The sequence below is a fragment of the Lepidochelys kempii genome, chromosome 3 (genome assembly GCF_965140265.1).
Source record: "Lepidochelys kempii isolate rLepKem1 chromosome 3, rLepKem1.hap2, whole genome shotgun sequence".
Lineage (NCBI taxonomy): Eukaryota > Metazoa > Chordata > Testudines > Cheloniidae > Lepidochelys > Lepidochelys kempii.
In genome coordinates this window covers 70,276,209-70,298,010 of record NC_133258.1, presented here as the reverse complement: position 1 = coordinate 70,298,010, position 21,802 = coordinate 70,276,209, and positions in this window count along the sequence as shown.

Genomic DNA, 21,802 nt, shown 5'->3' with positions numbered 1-21,802 from the left:
AGAGAGTGGTCAAACATTTATTGCCTGTTTAAGTCATAAAGAAATTATGCTCTGAATACAAGTTTTTCTTCAGAGTTTACAAATAATATGACCTAAACTGTCCACCTCATTCTCATTCAGTATGTAAGAAAAAAAGTAATTCCCTGAAAGATACATATTCTAATCTATGCTGTACTCAGCCTGTGGAGAAAGACATAAAAATGAACCCTAAAAACTGGGGAAATAGTAATTTTAATGGGATATGTTTTTCTTGTTGAAGGAGTGGTTAAATAGACATAGACATTTCTCATCACACATTGGGGTATATCCTTTAGGAAAGTTCAGCAGAATCAGCACAGAAGCTCAAGGATTCAATTGTAATAGAGCTATGGAACAGGTAAAAAAATTAAACCAGAATAACTGGAGATTGTGGTGTAGGGCTGGAAGTGCTAAGTCAGGAAGCTGACTTTGGGCTAGTGATAGAGTTATTGGTAAAGGTGATTTTGTTGTGGAAGAAGTCTGCAAATTTATATTCCTTCGATGGCAAAGCTTTTAAGTCCTCCAAGTTGCTGATTTCCAGTCTAACAGCCAAGAAGTTGGATATCTCCTTTTCAAGGCTTGTCATTGCTGCTGATTTAGGTGTTCATTTTGGGAAGAATGTAACGTTCATGTTGTCTTGCTGGACATAAATTGATCTAGGTATCTTTCTGATGTATATAAGAACTATCTGATATTATAGTGCTGGTGTAAAACACTTCAGTGAAAGAAAAATGAACTCTATGTCAGAATAGATTAGTGTAGTATGGAAACTAAGGGAAAGGCTAGAAATTCCACCTGGGCCACATCTAGTTCTGACCAGTCACAGAATCAACATAGAAGCAGCAGGACCATACACATGGGGGAAAGTAAATATATGAAACATTTCAAGCATGCCGGATTAAAACACTAAGGCAAACTAAATAAAATAACGACCAGCTGCAGCTCAAAAAAGCCAACCAAACAAACAAAAAAACCCATGTAAACCTGCTCAGTGGCAAATTTTCCAAAAAAGTGTAAAACAGCACAAATGCATTCATTTTTAGAGCCAAAGGAAGGACTAGTAGGCCATTAAACTTTGCAAAACATTAGGATAGCTTAGTAATATCGTGCAAAAAATGTGCAACCTGATCCACCTTAGCAAAAGCACACAAGGTCAAAGCAAGAGAGACTAGCGGTTCTATTAACACAACAAAAGAGCAGATATCAAAGCAATCTCTGGATCATTTACAGCAAGGGAGATGCTGCATACCAAAAATGGACAGTCCACAAAACGCAATGAGAAAGCAAAAGAGAAATTATGCAATTTCCCTATCAAACTGGTGATCAACAATGTAACTCAGAAATGCTCAATAACTGAATGGACTTATTCCTGAAAGCAGCTTTCCTATTGATGCAGCAAAACCCTTCAAAAGTGAAAGACATTCCATGGACCAAAAATATATGATACTGCTGAACTCCAAATGGAAACATTCTGATTTTATATGCTACTGCTGGGATTAGTTCTGCTAGCAACACCATGTCATCCTGTTACACTGAATGGTGTACAGTACAATCCGTCTCTCACTCAAATAAATAGAGGGCTTTCCTTTGACTTCTCTGGGGTCATCCACTGCCATAACCTGGGAGTGGATGACATTGGATGGATCACTCAATGATAGCCTGTTCTGTTCATTCCCTCTGAAGCATCTGGCATTGGCCACTGTCGGAAGACAAAAACAATGAGGAGTCCTTGTGGCACCTTAGAGACTAACAAATTTATTAGGGGATAAGCTTTCGTGGGCCATAACCCACTTCATCAGCTGCATGTAGTGAAAAATACAGTAGGCAGGTATAAATATACAGCACATGAAAAGATGGGAGGTGCCTTTCCAAGTGGGGGGTCAGTGCTAACAAGGCCAATTCAATCAGGATAGATGTGGCCCATTCCCAACAGTTGACAAGAAGGAGTGAATATCAACAGAGGGAAAATTACTTACATTGGCCAAACCGAACAGTCTTGACACAAAAGAATAAATGGACACAAATCAGATATCAAGAATTGTAACATTCAAAAACCAGTAGGAGAGCAATTCAATCTCCCTGGACACTCAATAACAGACTTAAAAGTGGACATTCTTCAACAAAAAAACTTCAGAAAGAGACTTCAACAAGAATGTGCAGAACTGGAGTTAATTTGCAAACTTGACACCATCAAATTAGGCCTTAATAAAGACTGGGAGTGGCTGGATCTCTACAAAAAGTAATTTTCCCTTGGTTGATACTCACACCTTCTTGTCAACTGTTGGGAATGGGCCACATCACCCTGATTGAATTGGCCTCATTAACACTGACCCCCCACTTGTTAAGGCAACTCCCATCTTTTCATGTGCTGTATATTTATACCTACCTACTGTATTTTTCACTACATGCAGCTGATGAAGTGGGTTACAGCCCATAAAAGCATATGCCCAAATAAATTTGTAGTCTCTAAGGTGCCACAAGGACTCCTTGTTGTTTTTGCTGGTACTGACTAACATGGCTATCCCTCTGAAACCTGTCGGAAGACAGGATACTGGGCTAGTTGGACCATTGGTCTGACCCAGTATGGCCATTCTTATGAAATATGGGAGGGGAGGGTGGAAAACAAATTACCTACTAAATATTTAGGGCAAGATCATTGTTTGCAGTCTAGCTCAGTATAGGAAGCAGTGTATTGTTGTATTGCCCCTGCAGCAGCCTGGGAGGAAGATTGTGACTTGAGGAATCACAACCAGCCTCCGCCCCAGCTGCCAGCTGCTCCAGGGAGGGAGTAAATGGTGACAGATATATACCCAGTGCAGTGCACACGCCTTGGTGTGCTGGTTTAAATATCCTGTAAGAAACTTTAAGGGTAAAGTCAAGGCTTTGCCCAACCCCACTCATTCCTGGAATGTCTTACCCATGTGCATGAGGTAGGGGTGTAGTGGTTCTGCAGAGTCTGCTTCTCCCCACATACAAGAACTGGTGGCATGACTCACCAGCGAAGGGAGGAAGGGAATGACTTATGCATGGTCTGCTCCCTTACACTGGTGTGGCCACATGGTCTGGCCCATAGGAGCCTATTCTCTTCCCAGTATACATGCATAAACATTCATTAATGTCAATAGGGAAAATAGTCTCCTCATACCCCTTTAGCAGGTAAAAAATAATGACAGTGGCTATATATTAAAGTGAGATGACACAGATAGTTCTGTTTAAATGACAATGTCCTAGAGCAGTGGTGTGTTCTTCATTTTTCCGTGTCATTCTCAGCTGGTTTGCCAGAAGCATTCCACTCTTACAGAAAAGAAACGAGCACAAGAAATTGTTGTCCTTCCTTCCCCCTTCACAGAAAAAAAAAGTTTTGTTTAATTAAAATACCTAAGAAACAAATACTTCAATACTTCCATTTTTATAAAACATCTGAAATACTAAGCCTGACTAAAAACAAATCTTTAACATATGAAAAGTCATTATTAGTGGAGCCATTGATCTACCTTCCAATTACCCAGGACTGAGGGGATATAAAAAAGTAAGTTTATTATATTTAACTGACATCTGGTGTTTTGGTATCACAATTTAAAGCAATACACACAACTATGAAAAGTGGAGCATCTACTGTACACAAGTGGGTGACACAGCTCAAAGCATTTCAATTAGTTTGCTAAAAGACAACGCTACTGTATCTGGGACCAGGTTGAACTAAAGAAGTGATCACTTAATGTTGGTAATGTTGCACTGCATTATACTTTGAGGATACCTTGGGATGGTCATTTAGGACTGATGGTCACTTCATAAAGATAGTTTTGATTTAACAGAGGGTTCCCTGTAATTATTATTTTTTCCTTTAATTTTAATACATTTTATTAACAATTGATTGGGATGAATAATTGGACTTTCTGTTGCCAATCCTTTGCTGGCAGCACCAATCTTTAGACTATTTATAGCACAGGAAAATGTTATTAGATTAATTTACTATTCATCATGAATAATAAATGAACAGAATGATTTGCTATTCACACATCTCTAGTTAAATGTACAGGCAGTTGCTTGTTTTTGTATATTGCTTAACATATTCTTATGATGCTTTTAGGTTTTTTTTTTTCTTTCCACATCAACTATGCTATTCACAGCATTGTTTCAATACACAAGTACTTAGAATTTGATACCTCTCAGCTGTTTCACAATCTCCTAGTCGTTTGAAATTGTGCTTGCTCCATGTCTGCCTAGGCTCTGGGAGATTTTTTTTGGCCAACTTTCCTCCAATACTTTCAACAATAATTAGTTTAATGTAAGATGCCTCATAATGAAGGGATATTTTACTTTCTTCTTCACTCCACAGAGCACAATGGGACTGATTCAGCAAGGTGCTTAAACACATGTTTAACCTGAAGAACTCATACCTAACTTGAAGTACTCATTTCCCTAAAGTGAGGCATCTGCTTAAGATATTGCTGTATGGGGGCCTCGGTGGGTATATCAGTCTCCAGCTGCAGTGTGTGATCACGCTGCATGAAACCAGCTCCTCTGTTAGTAGTTCATCAACGTTATTCTCAAATACCTAGAAGGCTGGTTCCACACTATCCCTTGTTCCACTCTGAGAACCAAAAATATTCTGAGACCAGCCTCTTGTCCATGCATTGGTCTTGTGACAGGCATGGCAGTTACTGGAGTAAAGTAAGCCCTTTCTGCTGGGAATTATATTTGGTGGGGATCAGAAGAATTTCCTCTCAGTCTCTCATTGTACCATTTGTGTAGGTTTACCATTCTTCAGACTACCTTTTCAGCAGGCATCTGCTTGGACAGGATGGTGGGAAGCCTTAAGGCCCTTTCATGGAGAGCTCCCTACTTGTTTTATTGATTGTGTTAAGTTGCTCCCCATTTCCCTCCCAGAGTGACTTCCCCCGTCCACTTGTATTATAATTCTCTCTTTTCTCATTCTGTCTGGCCACAGGAAATGAGAAAAACAAAATGCTTTCATACACACTTTGCACATCAATCCGGAAAGAACTGTAGAAGTTAGAAAGTCAGATCACTCATTACTTTCCTTTGCAAACCTAAGAAGGGCCAATCTGACTCTAAGAGTTCAATATCTCACAGGTTTAAGACTGCATTATAAAGGCTACTTCGTCCAGGAAAAACAGGTTTTACTGTCTCTCAGGGCTCACTCCACCAAACAACCATTATCTCCCACTGAAGTCAACATAAGGCTTTCTGTTAATTGTAATGGAAATTGAACTAGACACCAGAGGAGAGAATAGGTGATTCCCCTCTGCAACTGTGTGAGGCATCTTCACATATTTCTAGTGATTCCACAAGGGCAGTGTATCACGTACTGCATGCAGGGTAATAACATGAGATGACACCATATTTCTAAAACTAAAGTAGCTCTTTATTAAGACAACTATTTACAGAAATCCTGCAATTGAAATTAGTATTCAAGATACACACAATGACCACCTTGTGCCTCCTCCAAACTCTTTCCTTCTGAAATCTGTGCTCCTTCTTACAAGTTCCATGCAGATTGCTGCAGTATGGGGGTTTCTCTGAGGTAGCATGTTAGCGCTAGGTTTTTTCAGGTACCCAACTATGTGTCTTCTGTCAGAAAGAACAACCAGTACTGATGAAGCTTTTAATATCTGGACTGGCATGGAGGGATGTTGAGTAAGATACCCATTACAGAATCATAGAAACGTAGTACTGGAAGGGACCTTGAGAGGTCTTCTAGTCCAGTCCCCTGCACTCAAGGCAGGATTAAGTATTATCTAGACCATCCCAGACAGGTGTTTGTCCAACCTGCTCTTTAAAAACTACAATGATGGAGATTCCACAACCTCCCCAGGCAATTTATACCAGTGTGTAACCACCCTGACAGTTAAGAAGTTTCTTGTAATGTCCAACCTAACTGCCCTTGCTGCAATTTAAGTCCATTGCTTCTTGTCCTATCCTCAGAGGTTAAGAAGAACAATTTTTCTCTCTCCTCCTTGTAACAACCTTTTATGTACTTGAAAACTGTTATCATGTCCCCTCTCAATCGTCTCTTCTCCAGACTAAACAAACCTGATTTTTTCAATCTTCCCTCATAGGTCATGTTTTTTAGATGTTTAATTGTTTTTGTTGCTCTTCTCTGGACTTTCTCCAATTTGTCCACAATGTGGTGCCCAGAACTGGACACAATACTCCAGTTGAGGCCTAATCAGCACAGAGTACAGCAGAAGATTTATTTCTTATGTCTTGCTTACAACACTCCTGCTAATACATGCCAGAATGATGTTTCCTTTTTTTGCAACAATGTTACACTGTTGACTCATATTTAGCTTGTGATCCACTATGACCCCCAGGTCCTTTTCCGCAATACTCCTTCCTAAGCAGTCATTTCCCATTTTGTTTGTGTGCAACTGATTTTTTCCTGCCTAAGTGGAGTACTTTGTGTTTGTCCTTATTTAATTTCATCCTATTTACTTCAGACCATTTCTCCAGATTGTCCAGATCATTTTGAATTTTAATCCTATAATTCCCCAGATTGTCTTTATTCCCCTTTTGATAGATGGGCACTATATTTGCCCTTTTCCAGTCCTCGAGAATCTCTCCTGTCTTCCATGACTTTTCAAAGATCATCATTAATGGCTCAGATATCTCCTCAGTCAGCTCCTTGAGTATTCTAGGATGTATTTCATCAGGCCGTGGTGACTTGAAAATTTCTAACTTGTCTAAACAATTTTTAACTTGTTGTTTCCCTACTTTACCTCATTTTCACTGCCATTCATTAATTTAGAAGTCAATTGCTACTAAACTTTTTGGTGAAAACTGAAACAAAAAAGTCATTTAGCACTGCCATTTCCACATTTATTGTTATTGTCCCTCTGCTCCACCCCACATTGAGTAATGGGCCTAGCCTGTCCTTGGTCTTCATCTTGCTTCTAATGTATTTGTGGAATGTTTTCTTGTTACCCTTTATATCTCCAGCTAGTTTGATTTCATTTTGTGCATTGGCCTTTTCAATTTTGCCCCAACTTACTTGTGTTATTTGTTTATATTCATCCTTTGTAATTTGACATAGTTTCCACTTTTTGTAGGATTCTTTTTTGAGTTTCAGATCATTGAAGATCTCCTGCTTGTGGTCTCTTACCATACTTCGTATTTTTCCCAAGTAATGGGATAATTTGCTCTTGTGCCCTTAATAATGTCTCTGAAAAAATGCCAACTGTCTTGAACTGTTTTTCCCTTTAGCCCTAGTCTACACGGGGGGGGGGAGGGGAGGACAGGGGGAATCAATCTAAGTTGCACAACTTCAGCTACAGAAATAATGTAGCTGAAGTTGATGTACTTAGATCGACTTACCATGGTGTCTTCATTGCAGTGAGTTGACTACTGCCGCTCCCTGTCGACTCCACCTGCGTCTCTCGTGGTGGTGGAGTACAGGAGTCGACGGGAGAGAGCTTGGGGGTTGATTTATCGCATCTAGACTAGACGCGATAAATCGATCCCCCACTGGATCGATCACTGTCCACCAATCCAGCAGGTAGTGTAGACATACCCTGAGACTTGCTTCCCAAGGGATCTTACCTACCAACTTCCTGAGTCTGCTAAAGTCTGCCTTCTTGAAATCCATTTTCTTTATTGTGCTGTTTTCCCTTCTACCATTCCTTAGAATCATGAACTCTGTAATTTCATAATCGCTTTCACCCAAGCTGCCTTCCATTTTCAAATTCTCAACCAGTTCTTCCCTATTTGTTAAAATCACATCTAGAATAGCCTCTCCCCTAGTGGCTTTCTCTACTTTCTGAAATAAAAAATGGTCCTCAATACGTTCCAAGAACTTGTTGGATAATCTGAGCCCTCTGTTATTTTCCCAACAGATGTCTGGGTTGCTGAAGGCCCCCATCACCACCAAGTCCTGTGCTTTGGATGATTTTGTTAGTTGTTTATAAAAAGCCTCATTCACCTCCTCTTCTTGGTTAGATGGTCAGTAGTAGACCCCTACTATGACATCACCTTTGTTTTTTACTCCTTTTATCCTTATCCGTTTTTTTTACCCTTTTATCTTTACCTTTCAACAAGTCTCTCCTATTTCCTCTGTCCAAGTGTATACATTTTTGTTATATAAGGCAACACCTCCTCCCTGCCTATTGTTTTTGCGAGCTGTACCCTTCTATATCAATATTCCAATCATGTATTATCCCTCCAGGTCTCTGTAATGCCAGCTATGTCATACCTGTGTTTATTAACTAGCATTTCTAGTTCTTTCTGCTTATTTCCCATACTTCTTGCATTAGTATACTGACATCTAAGATACTGATTTGATTTTCCCCCTATGTTCTCTCTTGTCTCTCCCTTATCCGACGCTCCCCCTCAGATTCTGACCCTTCTCTCTCTTTTTTACTTACCTGTGGGTTTTTGTGTCCTGCATCCATCGAATATAGTGTAAAGCCCTCCTCACTAGGTTAGCCAGTGTGTATCCAAATATGCTCTTCCCCTTCCTTGATAGGTGGACCCCATCTCTGCTTAGAAGTCCTTCTTCCCAGAACAACATCCCATGGTCAAGGAAGCTGAAGCCTTCCTGGGAGACACCATCCTGGTGATGCATTTGTCTCTGCCTGGGCTCCTACTCTTGACTGGAAGGATCAAAGAGAAAACCACCTGCACCTATTTTGGTTTCTCTAAGTCCCTTTATCCAATCCAGACATCTCACCATCTTTCTGTGGTGTTCTCAGAGTTAAGGCTGCTTCTATTTTTTTCTCATGCCAGTTTTGGGTTTATTATTAATGTGTATTGTTCAAAGTCTCTAGCTGAGCATGACAAGTCAGACAACCAGCCCTCTTTGTAAGACAGAAAGATATCAGAAGAGTTTTTCTTTATTTCCTTTCTCCCTCTGCTTGCAGGAGTATTTATACCCATTCTTTGGACTAGCAATAAGGGACTTGGAAATACCCAATTAACAAAACAAAAATAATAATAATAATTTGTATCAATGTAGGAATAATGTATTTAAATAATTCTCTCAGACTTCCTTCCTACCAACTCCTTGGGCCATTTTGTAGAGCATTCTGCAGTTAAATTTTAAACTTTCCAGAAGAGGATGTACATACTATTTGCAAAAGGAGTGATTCTATTGAGTTGTGGAAGAAAGAGGATCAGACAAATAAAATGGTCTGAACCCAGTCAAGCTCATTTAAAAAATATCTTTTCTAATAAGTTTGGGCTTTTTTTGGTTTAATACATATGAATGTGTCTGTTCGATTTGATAATTGCAAACTATTAAAAACAAGTCCACACACAGACCAAATTTCTAAATATAAACATACAGTTTTGACCTCCAAAGTAAGCTTTTGGAGGTTCATTGTCCATTAGATGTCCAGGACTTTGGCCATCTATCTCCGTTAATATTAATGAGAGTTGCATGACTAAATCCCTGTGCATCAACTTGAGAATTATTAGTCAGCTATTTTCCATTCTATAATAGTTGCTCTCTCTCTCTCTCTCTCTTGTAGCTTGGCCTATCTCTGCACAGAGCTCCGTCCCTCCCTTTTTTTTTTTAAATAAGTCTCTTCCTTGGCTTATATTAAAATAAGAATAAATTTATTAATGACAATGAATACATTCAGGTAGAATTACACCGCTGGAATTTTAGAGGAAATAAAGCATCATGAATCATACCCCAAATAAATTCACTTTAATTTTCATTATACTGTCCCAGAGAACCTCTTAACTACAGGCAAGATGTTGTAATGCAAAAGCTCCCAGGCACATATTGACTGTGCCCTCTATGACAAAGCTCTGTCCTTGCCTCCGTGGGTCCACGTTTCCTGGCGGATTTCACTAGCCTCAGAGGCTCACTGTAACCCTCCACATAACCCTTCTTTCTCTAGAGACAAGGGTCACAGTCTACTGAGCCATTTTCATCATAAGCCAGTGAGGGAGGTGAGGAGAAGTTATCCTTCCTTGCACAGTCTATGTTGTCTCCCAGTCTCAGTGATTAATCAGGGGACAAAGGTGTGTGTGGGGGAACCTGGGCGCATCCTCTGCTCTAGGCTCCAGCCCAGGGACCCTAATACTATCAGCTACTATGGTAGCTGACCTTTTAGAAACATGACATGTAAAATTTCCTGGGCTACTTCCCCCACAGCAGCCCTCACTTCCTCAAGCTCCACTTCACCCTTACCTCAGGGCCTCCTTCCTTGTGCCTGATATGGTGTGTACTACTCAGCCTCTCCAACAGCACAACTTCCTTCCACAGCTCCTGACATGCACACCCACCTGACTGACTGGGAGACTTTTAACTAGTTTCAGCCAGCCCCTGATTGGCTTCAGGTGTCCCAATCAACTTAGCCTTCTCCCTGCCTTCTGGAAAGTTCTTAATTGGCCCCAGGTGTCTTAACTGACCTGGAGCAGCTTCCATTTCACTTAACCTGGTACCAGGGATTTGTTTAGCCTGGAGCTAATATATCTATCTCCCACTACTTTTCTATAGTCGTCTGGCCTTGCCCCATCACATATCCCCCACCCCTCTGCTCAACACCATAGAGTTGGGCAACTTGGGACGCCAGGCAGTATGCTCATGACAGACCATCAGCGTTACCATGGTGGCATCCAGCCCTGTGCCGTATGCAGAACTGGAATGGTTGGAGGGATAAGAAAGACCTGGTGACCCTTGCATTCTTTTCCTTATTCCACTGCATCCACTGGAGGGGTGCATGGTCCGTCACAAGAGTAAATCGCCGGCCTAAGAGGTAATAACACAATGTCTCCATAGCCCATTTGACAAAAAGGCATTCTCTTTTGACTACTGTGTATTTCTGTTCTCTTGGGAGAAGTCTTTTGCTTAGGTAGAGGATCGGGTGTTCCTCTTCTCCCATGATTTGCGACAGAACTGTTCCCAACCCCACCTCGGAAGCGTCTGTTTGTAAAATAAATTCCCTGTTAAAGTCCGGGGCTATGAGTACGGGGTCATTACAGAGGGCCATCCAAAGGTCTGTAAATGCCCCCTCTGCTGCGTCAGTCCACTTTACCATGTCTGGACCTCGGGTCTTCACCAGGTCCGTTAGGGGACTTGCCCTATTGGTGAAGTGGGGAATAAACCGTCTGTAGTAGCATACCACGCCTAGGAACGCATGGACCTGCTTCTTTCAGGTTGGCCAGGGCCAGTTTTGAATTGCCTCTAGCTTATTCGTTTGGGGCTTCACTATGCCCCTTCCCACAATATATCCCAGGTACCTAGCTTCTGCTAGCCCTATGGCACATTTAGCGGGATTAGCAGTGAGGCCAGCCAGCCTTAAGGTGTGCAGTACTGCCTCAACTTTCTCCAAGTGTATTCCCCAGTCTGGCGTATAGATGATGACATCATCTAGGTATACAGCTGCATAACTAGTATGGGGGTGCAGCAGCTTATCCATGAGGTGCTGGAATGTGGTTGGGGCCCCATGTAGCCCAAAAGGGAGGACGGGGTACTGGAATAGCCCATCTGAGGTGGAGAATGCTGTCTTTTCTTTAGCTTCTTTGGTCAGGGGAATCTGCCAGTCCCCTTTTGTCAGATCCAGTGTAGTCAAGAATCGGGCACTACCCAGTCGGTCAACCAGTTCGTCGATGCGTGATATGGGGTATGCATCAAACTGGGATATTTCATTCAGGGGGCGAAAGTCATGACAGAATCTCATGGTACCGTCAGGTTTAGGCACTAGAACAACTGGACTGGACCACTGACTGTAGGATTCTTCAATAACCCCTAATTCCAACATTTTCTTTACTTCGGCCTTGATTTCTTTTTTGGCTGCTGGGATTCGGTAGGGTCTCAATGTTACCTTGGCTCTGGGGATCGTGTGGATATGGTGATAGATCTCAGTCGTCCGCCCTGGTTTTGTAGAGAACACATCTCGGTTGTTATTAATCATGTCGGCTGCCTCGATCTTTTGGATCGGCGTCAAGTCGGATGGTATCCTCACTTGCTCATGTAAGTTATCCTCCTGGAGAAGGGTCTCCTGCATGACTAAGCATGCCTCTCGATCATGCCAAGGTTTTAGAAGATTGATGAGATAAATTTGCTCCAATTTCCGGCGGCCTGGCTGCCGCACCTTATAGTTCACTCTCCCACGGCTTTGATTATTTCGTAGGGTCCCTGCCACTGGGCCAACAGTTTACTTTCTGCTGTGGGCACCAGTACCATCACCCGATCCCCTGGTTGGAACCATTCAAGCTTCACTTGGTGGTTATAATGGGTTCATTGGGTCTCCTGTGCTCTCTCCAAGTGCTCCCGTACAATGGGCGTAACTCGGGCTATCCGAACTCTCATCTGCATTACGTGCTCAACTATGTTCCTTCCGGGATTTGGCTCCTCTTTCCAGGCTTCTCTGGCTATATCCAATATGCCCCGATGGTGGTGCCCATATACTAGTTCGAATGGAGAGAAACCCGTGGAGGCTTGCAGAACCTCCCAGATGGCGAACATGAGGTAAGGCAATAGGGTATCCCAATCTTTCCCATCCCGGCTCACCACTTTCCTGATCATGGCCTTGAGGGTCCTACTGAACCTTTCCACAAGGCCACCTGTTTGCGGGTGGCATACAGAGGTCCGTAGGGCTTGTACATGGAGTAATGAACAGAGATCTTTCATCAACTTGGACATGAAAGGTGTCCCTTGATCAGTCAGTATCTCCTTGGGTAGCCCAACCCGGGCAAAGATCTGTACTAGCTCCTTAGCTATTGTCTTTGAAGCTGTGTTGCGCAGGGGAACAGCTTCCGGGTACCGGGTTGCATAGTCCAGTACAACAAGCACATGTTGGTGGCCCTGAGCTGTCTTCCATGGCTATCTGTTCAAAAGGAACCTCTATTATTGGAAGAGGTATCAAAGGTGCCCTCAAGTGTGGGCGAGGGCTATGTAACTGACACTCTGGACAAGAGGTGCAGTATCGTCGGACATCTTCATGTACTCCTGGCCAGAAGAACCTCCACAAGATCCGCCTGGGTTTTCTCTACCCCTAGGTGTCCTCCAAACAGGTGACTGTGGGCGAGACTCAATATGGCTTTTTGATGTTTTCGTGGCACCAGAAGTTGTTGTATCTCTTGCTCTTGCATTTGCACCACGCGGTACAGAAGATCTTTCTTCACTATAAAGTAAGATCCGGGACCCCAGACCTTCCCATCCACAGGTATCCCATCGATCTCAGCCATCTCTTTCCTGGCATTATCATATCTGGGGTCCTCCGCCTGGTCCAGCCCAAAAGTCTCTCTCCCGGGACTAACCTGCCCAAGCTCCCAGGGGCCAGCTTCTGCTTCTTCCAATGGCTCGCCGCCATCATGACTGGGGGCAGCTTCTGGCTCACCTTCTGTGGTGGAAGTTTCTCTGTTGGCTGCTCGTGTCCATCTGCCTACTAGGGAGGTCTTCTGGCCTTGGGTCAGGATCCGGGTTCCCAAAGCGTTCGCGGCCTTCCTCTCTTTTTTTGTCTTCCAGGTCTTTCGGGGGGCTGAGAACAGATCCTGAGAAATCTCAGCAAACATGGGGGTTTACATTCCCCCGGTGATGAGTTGTTGTCCTCAGGGTCCCCACCTCCCTCCAGCCTCTCCGGGGGGAGTAAATTATCAAACCCTGGATAGTCCCTCCCAATGACTACAGGATATGGAAGTTTAGGAACTACGCCCACGGTCACCTCAATGGGGTTTCCCTGAACCTCTATCTCCACTGGGATGGTGGGGTAATGGCTCACGGCCCCATGCACACACGTCACTTCTACGCTTTTGGCTTGTAGCAGCTGACTATTTTTTACCAGCTTACCCGATATGAGGGTGATAGCACTCCCAGAGTCCACAAGCGCTGTAGTCTCTGCTCCATTTATCCTCACTGGCCTGGTGTAATTATGCAGGGCTAATGCGACCCCCGTGAGGTGGATAAGGGAGCATGGGACCTCCCAATCCCCCAAGTTACATTGCATAGGCTCCTTGGTGCTGGGACACTGTGCTGCTATGTGTCCCCACTCCCCACATGCATAACATCTATAATTGTTTTTAATCACTCCCCTATCCTGGGGGTTAGGGGGGTTAGTCCCGGGGTTCCCCCACTCAGGCCAATCCCTTCCTTCTGGGGTCCCTGCTGGTTTTCGGCCCCCCCTTCTTCCACATAGGACTCCCCAGGGGTTTGGCTGCCCAACCTTCCAGGGTTGGGGTCGGATGCTTGCTTCGAAAGGGGCCTTCCTTGGGTAGTCGGGTCAGTTCCCTGGTTGTCATTCATCTTTCTACCAGTGTGATCATCTCATCATACGTGGACGAATCGTTCTGGCCTACCCATTTGAGGAGATCTGGTGGTAGTCCCCGCATGTAATGGTCTATGACCAGGGTCTCCAAAATCTCCTCCGGCCTGCACACCTCGGGCTGTAACCACTTCAGTGTGAGGTGTATGAGGTTGAATAGCTGGGACCTCAGGGTTTTTTTCTCCTGGTATGTCCACTCATGGAACCTCTGGGCCCTTACCGCTGCTGTTACCCCTGATCGTGCTAGGATCTCTGCCTTCAGACGGGTATAGTCAGTGGCATCCTTGGCAGGCAAGTCAAAGTAGGCCTTCTGGGCCTCTCCACACAAAAAAGGGGAGAGAATGCTGGCCCACTGCTCCTGGGGCCACGCCTCACACTGAGCAGTCCTTTAGAATTAGAGGAGATATGCCTCTACGTCATCTCCTGACGTCATCTTTGGCAGACAACCAGTGGCCCTCAGGGTTCGTGTCCCATCGGATCTTCACCTGGTCCACCGCCTCTCTCAAGGGGGCATGATCTTGGGTCTCCTGGCTCATCAATAATTGATTGGGTTCCTGCTGTAGCCGCATAGACTACTGTTGTGCCATTGCCTGAACCCGGGTGGCCTCCTGCTGGGCTGCCATGGCTTGTACCAGAGCTCTTACCACCTCTTCCACTGTGGTACAAAGCAAACAAACAACCCCCCCCAACAAAATCCAAAACCCCGGTGCACTTTTTTTTAAAACCTCTTTCTTCCGCCACACTGTGAATGAAATCCGACTTCTAACATCAGTTGTGACAAAGCTTTGTCCTTGCCTCCGTGGGTCCCGCATTTCCTGGCGTATTTCACTAGCCTCAGAGGCTCACTGTGACCCTCCACATAACCCTTCTTTCTCTAGAGACAAGGGTCACAGTCTACTGAGCCATTTTCACCATAAGCCAGCGAGGGAGGTGAGGAGAACTTATCCTTCCTTGCACAGTCTCTGTTGTCTCCCAGTCTCAGTGATTAATCAGAGGGCAAAAGGGGGGGAGCCCGGGCCCACCCTCTACTCCAGGCTCCAGCCCAGGGACGCTAATAGTATCAGCTATGGTAGCTGACCTTTTAGAAACATGACATGTAAAATTCCCTGGGCTACTTCCCCCACAGCAGCCCTCACTTCCTCAAGCTCCATTTCACCCTTACCTCAGGGCCTCCTTCCTTGTGCCTGATATGGTGTGTACTACTCAACCTCTCCAACAGTGTAACTTCCTTCCACAACTCCTGACTGACCCACCTGACTGACTTGGAGGCTTTTAGTTAGTTTCAGCCAGCCCCTGATTGGCTTCAGGTGTCCCAATCAACCTAGCCTTCTCCCTGCCTTCTGGAAAGTTCTTAATTGGCCCCAGGTGTCTTAATTGACCTGGAGTAGCTTCCATTTCACTTAACCTGGTACCAGGGATTTGTTTAGCCTGGAGCTAATATATCTATCTCCCACTACTTTTCTATAGCCATCTGGCCTTACCCCATCACACCTCCCTCTCTGCCAACAGCAGAAATGAATTATCTTAACCTGATATCAGATACTATTTTCTCCTTTCCTCAAGTCTGTCAGATTATGAGTTGTCTCACCTTTGTTTCCATTTCAGGGGTTTCTCCCTAGGTCCTTCTTTTCTCAGTTCCTTTGTTTATTAACTGAATAGAGGAGGAGGGCCTAAGTGCAATACAAATTTGGTGGGAAATGATTTAAGCCCAGGGATTTGGGGTGGAAGCAGCTGAGATAAAATCAGATGACTGGAGCAGAGGTAACCCCTTAACATTTCTGGGATTGGCTATTAAAGATATATGGGCCTGATGTGCCTTGAATGATTAATAACCGGGGATCCTCGAAATCCATTTCCCATGGAAAAATGTGGAAAAACATGAAATTTGTGTTTTTACAGATAATCTTTAGTTTTTACATTTTGTGAAAAAAGAAAAACATATATTAACTATTACCTACATTTTACTGAAAGTTAGGGTGACCATATTTCCCAAAGTGAAAATGGAAAACTGTATGGGCTAGCCTGATCCCCTACCCCCATATGGGGTTGGCCCTAACCTACTGGCCTTGTTCCTTGCCTGAGACCCACCACCTAACAGCCCGAGCTCCGCCGCCAAGCGCCTGGTGTTGCTGCTCACCCCACCCCCAAATGTTCCTCCATGCCCTCTTGGTGAGCGTGCCCTACTTTTTTGGCAAAACTGGGCATTTGTCCCATTTGTTCTTGCCAGCTGATGATCAGTTGGCAAGAGCAAACAGGACAAAGTCTCAGTTTTGCCAAAAAAGTCAGGACATCCAGAACAGGGCTTAAAAAGGAGACTGTCCCAGCCAGAATGGGACATGTGGTCACCCTAGTTCATCTGATAACAATATATTTTGGGGATAGAGAAAATAAAGTTCAGCATTTCATTTTAATCATGGAAAAAAGCGAATTTTTATGGTTCCTTTTCAGAGAATTTGAGGTGGAGGGGGTATCACAGAAAGCTAAGATCTCGGTTAATAACTAATGATTTCTTCTGGCCCTCAAAAATTAGAAAAGCTATCCCACCTCTGTTTATCCCAAAATAGAATCCATCCATGCAGACAATAAGAAATTGGTTCAATGTAATGTGAGACACTTTGGGCTTGTCTGCACTTAAAATATTACAGTGGCACAGCTGTGCCTCTGAAACACTGCTGCTGTAGCACTTCAGTGTAGATGCTGCCTACAGGAGAACCCTCCCATCGGCATAAGTAATCCACCTCCCTGAGAGGTGGTAGCTAGGTCGATGGAAGGAGTGGGAATTAGGCGGGCTTAACAACACTGCTCAGTGGTGTGCATTTTTCACACCCCCTGAGCGATGTAGTTAAACCTAGTACTACTATAGACCAGGCCTTTATTGAGGGACCCACAGATCAGCCAAGGTTGGTCACTCCTTCCCCAACTATAGAAATTAAAATAGCTAAATGAGGGTATTGTTAATGACCCAGCGGCTGTAAGATTGAAGATCATACTAGGCAAATTGTCACCCCAAGTAATCCATGCCACATATTTTCACCCCAAAATATAAACTATACACTGTTTTCTTATAAATAAACTATACTGTGAATAATCTGCTTTCACCCCAAATTATATCTACACATTTGTTTGTCTTGTGAGTCAGATCTGTATCCTTCTATATGTGGAATATGTCTCTTGTTCTATTACAGAGACAAGGTGGGTGAGGTAATATCTTTTATTGGACCAACTTCTGTTGGTGAGAGAGACACGCTTTTGAGCTTACACAGAGCTCTTCTTCAGGTCTTCTTGTCCTATTGTAAGTCTGAATAATGTTAAATGCTTAGTATAATCAAAGAATGTACAGTGTATGTCCTCCAAATTAGGAAAATTATAAGGATTGTTAGGTTGCACTGTAAGCAATTTTTGCACTCTAGCAGTGGTAGGAATTCCTGGCACAAATACCAAGAAATGTTGAAAGACACAAACCAGGGTATAATTTTGGGATATTAAAAGAAATTGGTTAAAATGAGGATTCCAATTGATAGCAGGAGAAAATAATGAAATATAATCCTTGAATTGAAGCAAATTTAAAAAGCCTCCAATAAGAAAAAGATTAAAGAAATTTGTTCTGCTTCAACACCCTCTACTGGAGACCAATGGAAGCAGCAGATAAAGCCAGGTTTGTCTACACTTAAAACACAGCAGCAACATAGCTGCGCCCGTGCAGCTGTGGCACATTAGCAGGTCAGTGTAGACACTACCTACGCCAACAGGAGGCGATCTCCCACTGGCACAGGTAATCCACCTCCCCGAGAGGTGATAGCTAGACCAACAGAAGAATTATTCTGTCAGCTTAGTACTTTCTACATGGGGATTTAGTTCAGTTTAACTATCAAGGGTGTGGATTTTTTCACACCTCTGACCAATTTAGTTAAACCAACCTACTTTCCTAGTGTAGACCAGGCCTAAGAGAGCTGAAATCAGAGGACCCACTTGGCACATGTCCAGCAGGAATCAGAGGGTGCCCCCCTCCAATGAGCCCTGAAACTAGGATATATAAACTGAGGTCCCCATGTGCTCAAGAGAATTGACTGAACCCAGCACAAGAAGCTGCAGAATCCTAAGTGTAACTGACACCCACGTGGAAAGGACTCTCCCCCATCCTGTGGTTAAGAGGATAAGAAGAAGCAGTGAGATTTCATCTCAAAGACTGTATTTCTCCTTTTATTCTTTAATATAAATAACTGTAGGTTATCTTTCTGAGTCTACACTCTCAAGTGAGGCCTCAAGTAACCAATTTTAGATTTTTAACTCTTATAAATCCAGGCAAATTGGCTTGAGAGAGATTGAAAATAATAGTTTTAATCAATTGCTTTTAATATTCTAAATGTGTCCCTTTTGACCAATCAAGTCAAAGAGAAGTAACCACACAAAGTACCTTAAAGATAAATGCACCTTTGGAAGTGTGAATAATGTCTTAGATACTAAAGAATTGAGAATTGCTGATCATAAGTAAATGTATTAATAAATCTTGGTAATTTGCATTGTTCTTTGATATAACTGTGATGCAGGCAGGCCAGGTGCTAACTCTTGCCCAGGTTGCAGGCATTAGCTAAAGACTGACACCCTCATAGACAGAGGCCAGACCAGGTCACTTATATGTTAGTTTTGCTCAAAATAGGTACTAGTTTTATAAGAATGTATTTAGTATTTAGACTCTATGAAACACTTGTAAGTTGCTGTCTGCATTAATCTCACTTGTAATGTCTCTATTCCATGCCATAAGAAAATATGTAAGTTTTGCTTTATAAATTTGAAAATGTTTGCCCAAAACTTATGAACCCAGGTGTAGGAATCATTCCCCACACACCTCTATCCAGAAGAACTCTCAAAATCAGATGGGCCATCAAGAATCGTTGCAATACAAAGGACTATGTATGGCACCTGGAAAATGCTACATGCAAGGAAACGCTTCTGATGGGCTTGAAATCCGAATGAAGGAAATAAAACGAAGCTGGAGGAAAATTTTCCATCTTTTTGGCTGTTTAACTCTGAAGGGCCACAGATCTTCAGGGGCTGCCACCTGGGGCTGCCCTGAGAGACACTTTGAATTGACAGATCACTACTCTGTCACTCTTAGGATTTAGATGGTAATTCATTTGTGTGTATATGTTTGCTTGCTTTAACCTGTCAATAACTCTTATTCCTTTTTCCTAGTTAAACTATCTAAAGATTTGTTATTACACGACTGGTGACAGGCCTCTTCTTTGGTGTAAGATCTAGAGTACTAATTGATCTGGGGTAAATGACTGGTCTCTTGGGACTGAATGTATCCGATGAAGTGAGCTGTAGCTCACAAAAGCTTATGCTCAAATCAATGTGTTAGTCTCTAAGGTGCCACAAGTCCTCCTTTTCTTTTTGGGACTTGAAGCAACCTAAATGTGGTATGATTTTTGGTGTAAGTGACCATTATCACCAAGTCCAGTTTGTCCAAGTGGCAAGATAGACAGGAGAGCCAAAGGGGACTTTCCATGGTTCGACTGATATAGTGACCCTGTTGTTCACATTTGTTACTGGTTTGGTGAAATCTTAATTATAGAACACACCACCAATTTGGGGTGTCTGCCCTGTTTTTGACAGTCTTCCTTGAGGTAGGCTGTCACAATCATGAGCTATTCCAGACAGTGTGACAATAATTCCTGAGCCTCAACTCCAGTCTGTGCTAATTGCTTGCAGGACTGTATTGTTTTTGTACTACACACCATTGGCTGTGTCTACATTTGAGTGGTGAACTGTTGATTATATACTAATGTGGTTCTGGGTGAATTAATAAGTTGTTGGTTGGTTGAGAATAAGCAAAAGTCCTGATTTGAGAAATACTGTTTAAGATAAAAGTTGACCTGAAAAGAAGCGAGCGTTGAACTAGTAAGCTAACCCTTCCTGGACTCAATAAAATGGGTTAACCTGGTGGATTCTAATATAGTGGCAGACTTAGCTTGTTATATTTCAGCTTTAAAATCTAACTGGCACCCTGGCAAATTCAGAAATTGACCCCCTTTCCTGCTGACATGGCTCTGTAGATGTTCAACTTTGTCATACTAAATGACAGCTTTGCTCCTATAAAATTGCCTTGTGTTTTTACAAACAATTTGAAATGAGAACAAATATTGTTTCACTTTTTCACAAACTCTCCAATGCAAGATTTTTGATAACTTTGCTAGAAGTGTTTTTTCCCCCCCATCTCTGAACTAGATTTGCATGATCAACTAGGTTTGTTCATAGTGTGAAATCATGATGACTTGTTTCAAATGTGCCACTGCAGATGTTATTCCAGCTTTGAACTGCTTTCCACAAATGCTGCAAACCAGCTGGCTCCAGCCAAGTCTTTTTCAATTAGTAACAGGATTAACCTTTTTTTCTTTCCATCACTTGATAATACAGCTCGCTGGTAGACAGAGGGCATTTTTTTCATGTTTTATGGTGCGGAATATGAATCACACAAAGCTTGATCCTGTTTCCATTTAAGTCAATAGGAGTTTTGCCATTGACTTCAATGGCTCTTTTAGTAAGGATTTTTTTTCTAAAAATACCATACTGTATTTTGAAACAACCACATGTAAATCACACTAGGAAGAGCAGTAGTTTTCTCAGTATATGTAGTAGGGGATTGTAAAAATGCACATTTTTTCATATTGTAAACTCACCACTGTATCTGAGAGCTACTAATCCACTCTTCTCCATGTACTCACCTAAGGTTCGGTCCTGTGGAATGCTGAGCACCCTCAACTCCTATGGACTTCAAAGAAGAGTTAAATAATAAATTTACACAGTCCTCAGGTTTGTACTAGATCAGCCTCATTTCCACATGCAACATTATTCTCCACTGCAATTATCACTGTATGAGGATCCTCAAGGTACGCTTATCAAGCTTTCTCCGTGCTTGTTTGATGAGTTTGAACAATAGAAGTAATGTGTTACCCAACAGATTCTCTATTAGAGAGAGAGAAATCAAACACATTCAGTTACTATTTCTGCTGATATTCTTCAAGACCAAAGAAAAAGAAATGCGGATGATCTAAGTTGACTGAATAGTACTATGCGTTTCATGCATATTTAAACTCAAACCCAAATGTTGCTTTTACTTGAATAGGAATGCTATTCACTGCTGTTTCCACTTAGACTGGTATTCATTGCTCACATCTTGGCCAATATTTCACAACTTTCTTTCTTCTCTCAACAACTCTTTTTGTTTCATTTGTCTTGTTACTGTAGGTAGTAAACATTTTACCTAGTTTGTTTTTTCACAGGCAATTAGAAGGTCATTTAACCCCTTAGGGGCCTGATCATGCATTCCTTGTATATGCCATAGTTCCACTTTTCTCAAACTCCTTTCAGTTCCAATGGAGATCTGAGATAAGTTTAATAAAATACAGGATTATGCACCAAAAGTAGCTAAAATGCTCTGCACCCTGATTTCCATGGGTTGCTCCCATTGATTTCAAAGGGAGTCACAGGAGCACATCGCCAGACAGAATTTGGTCCTTCGGGTTATACTTCCATCTGCCTACTGCGAC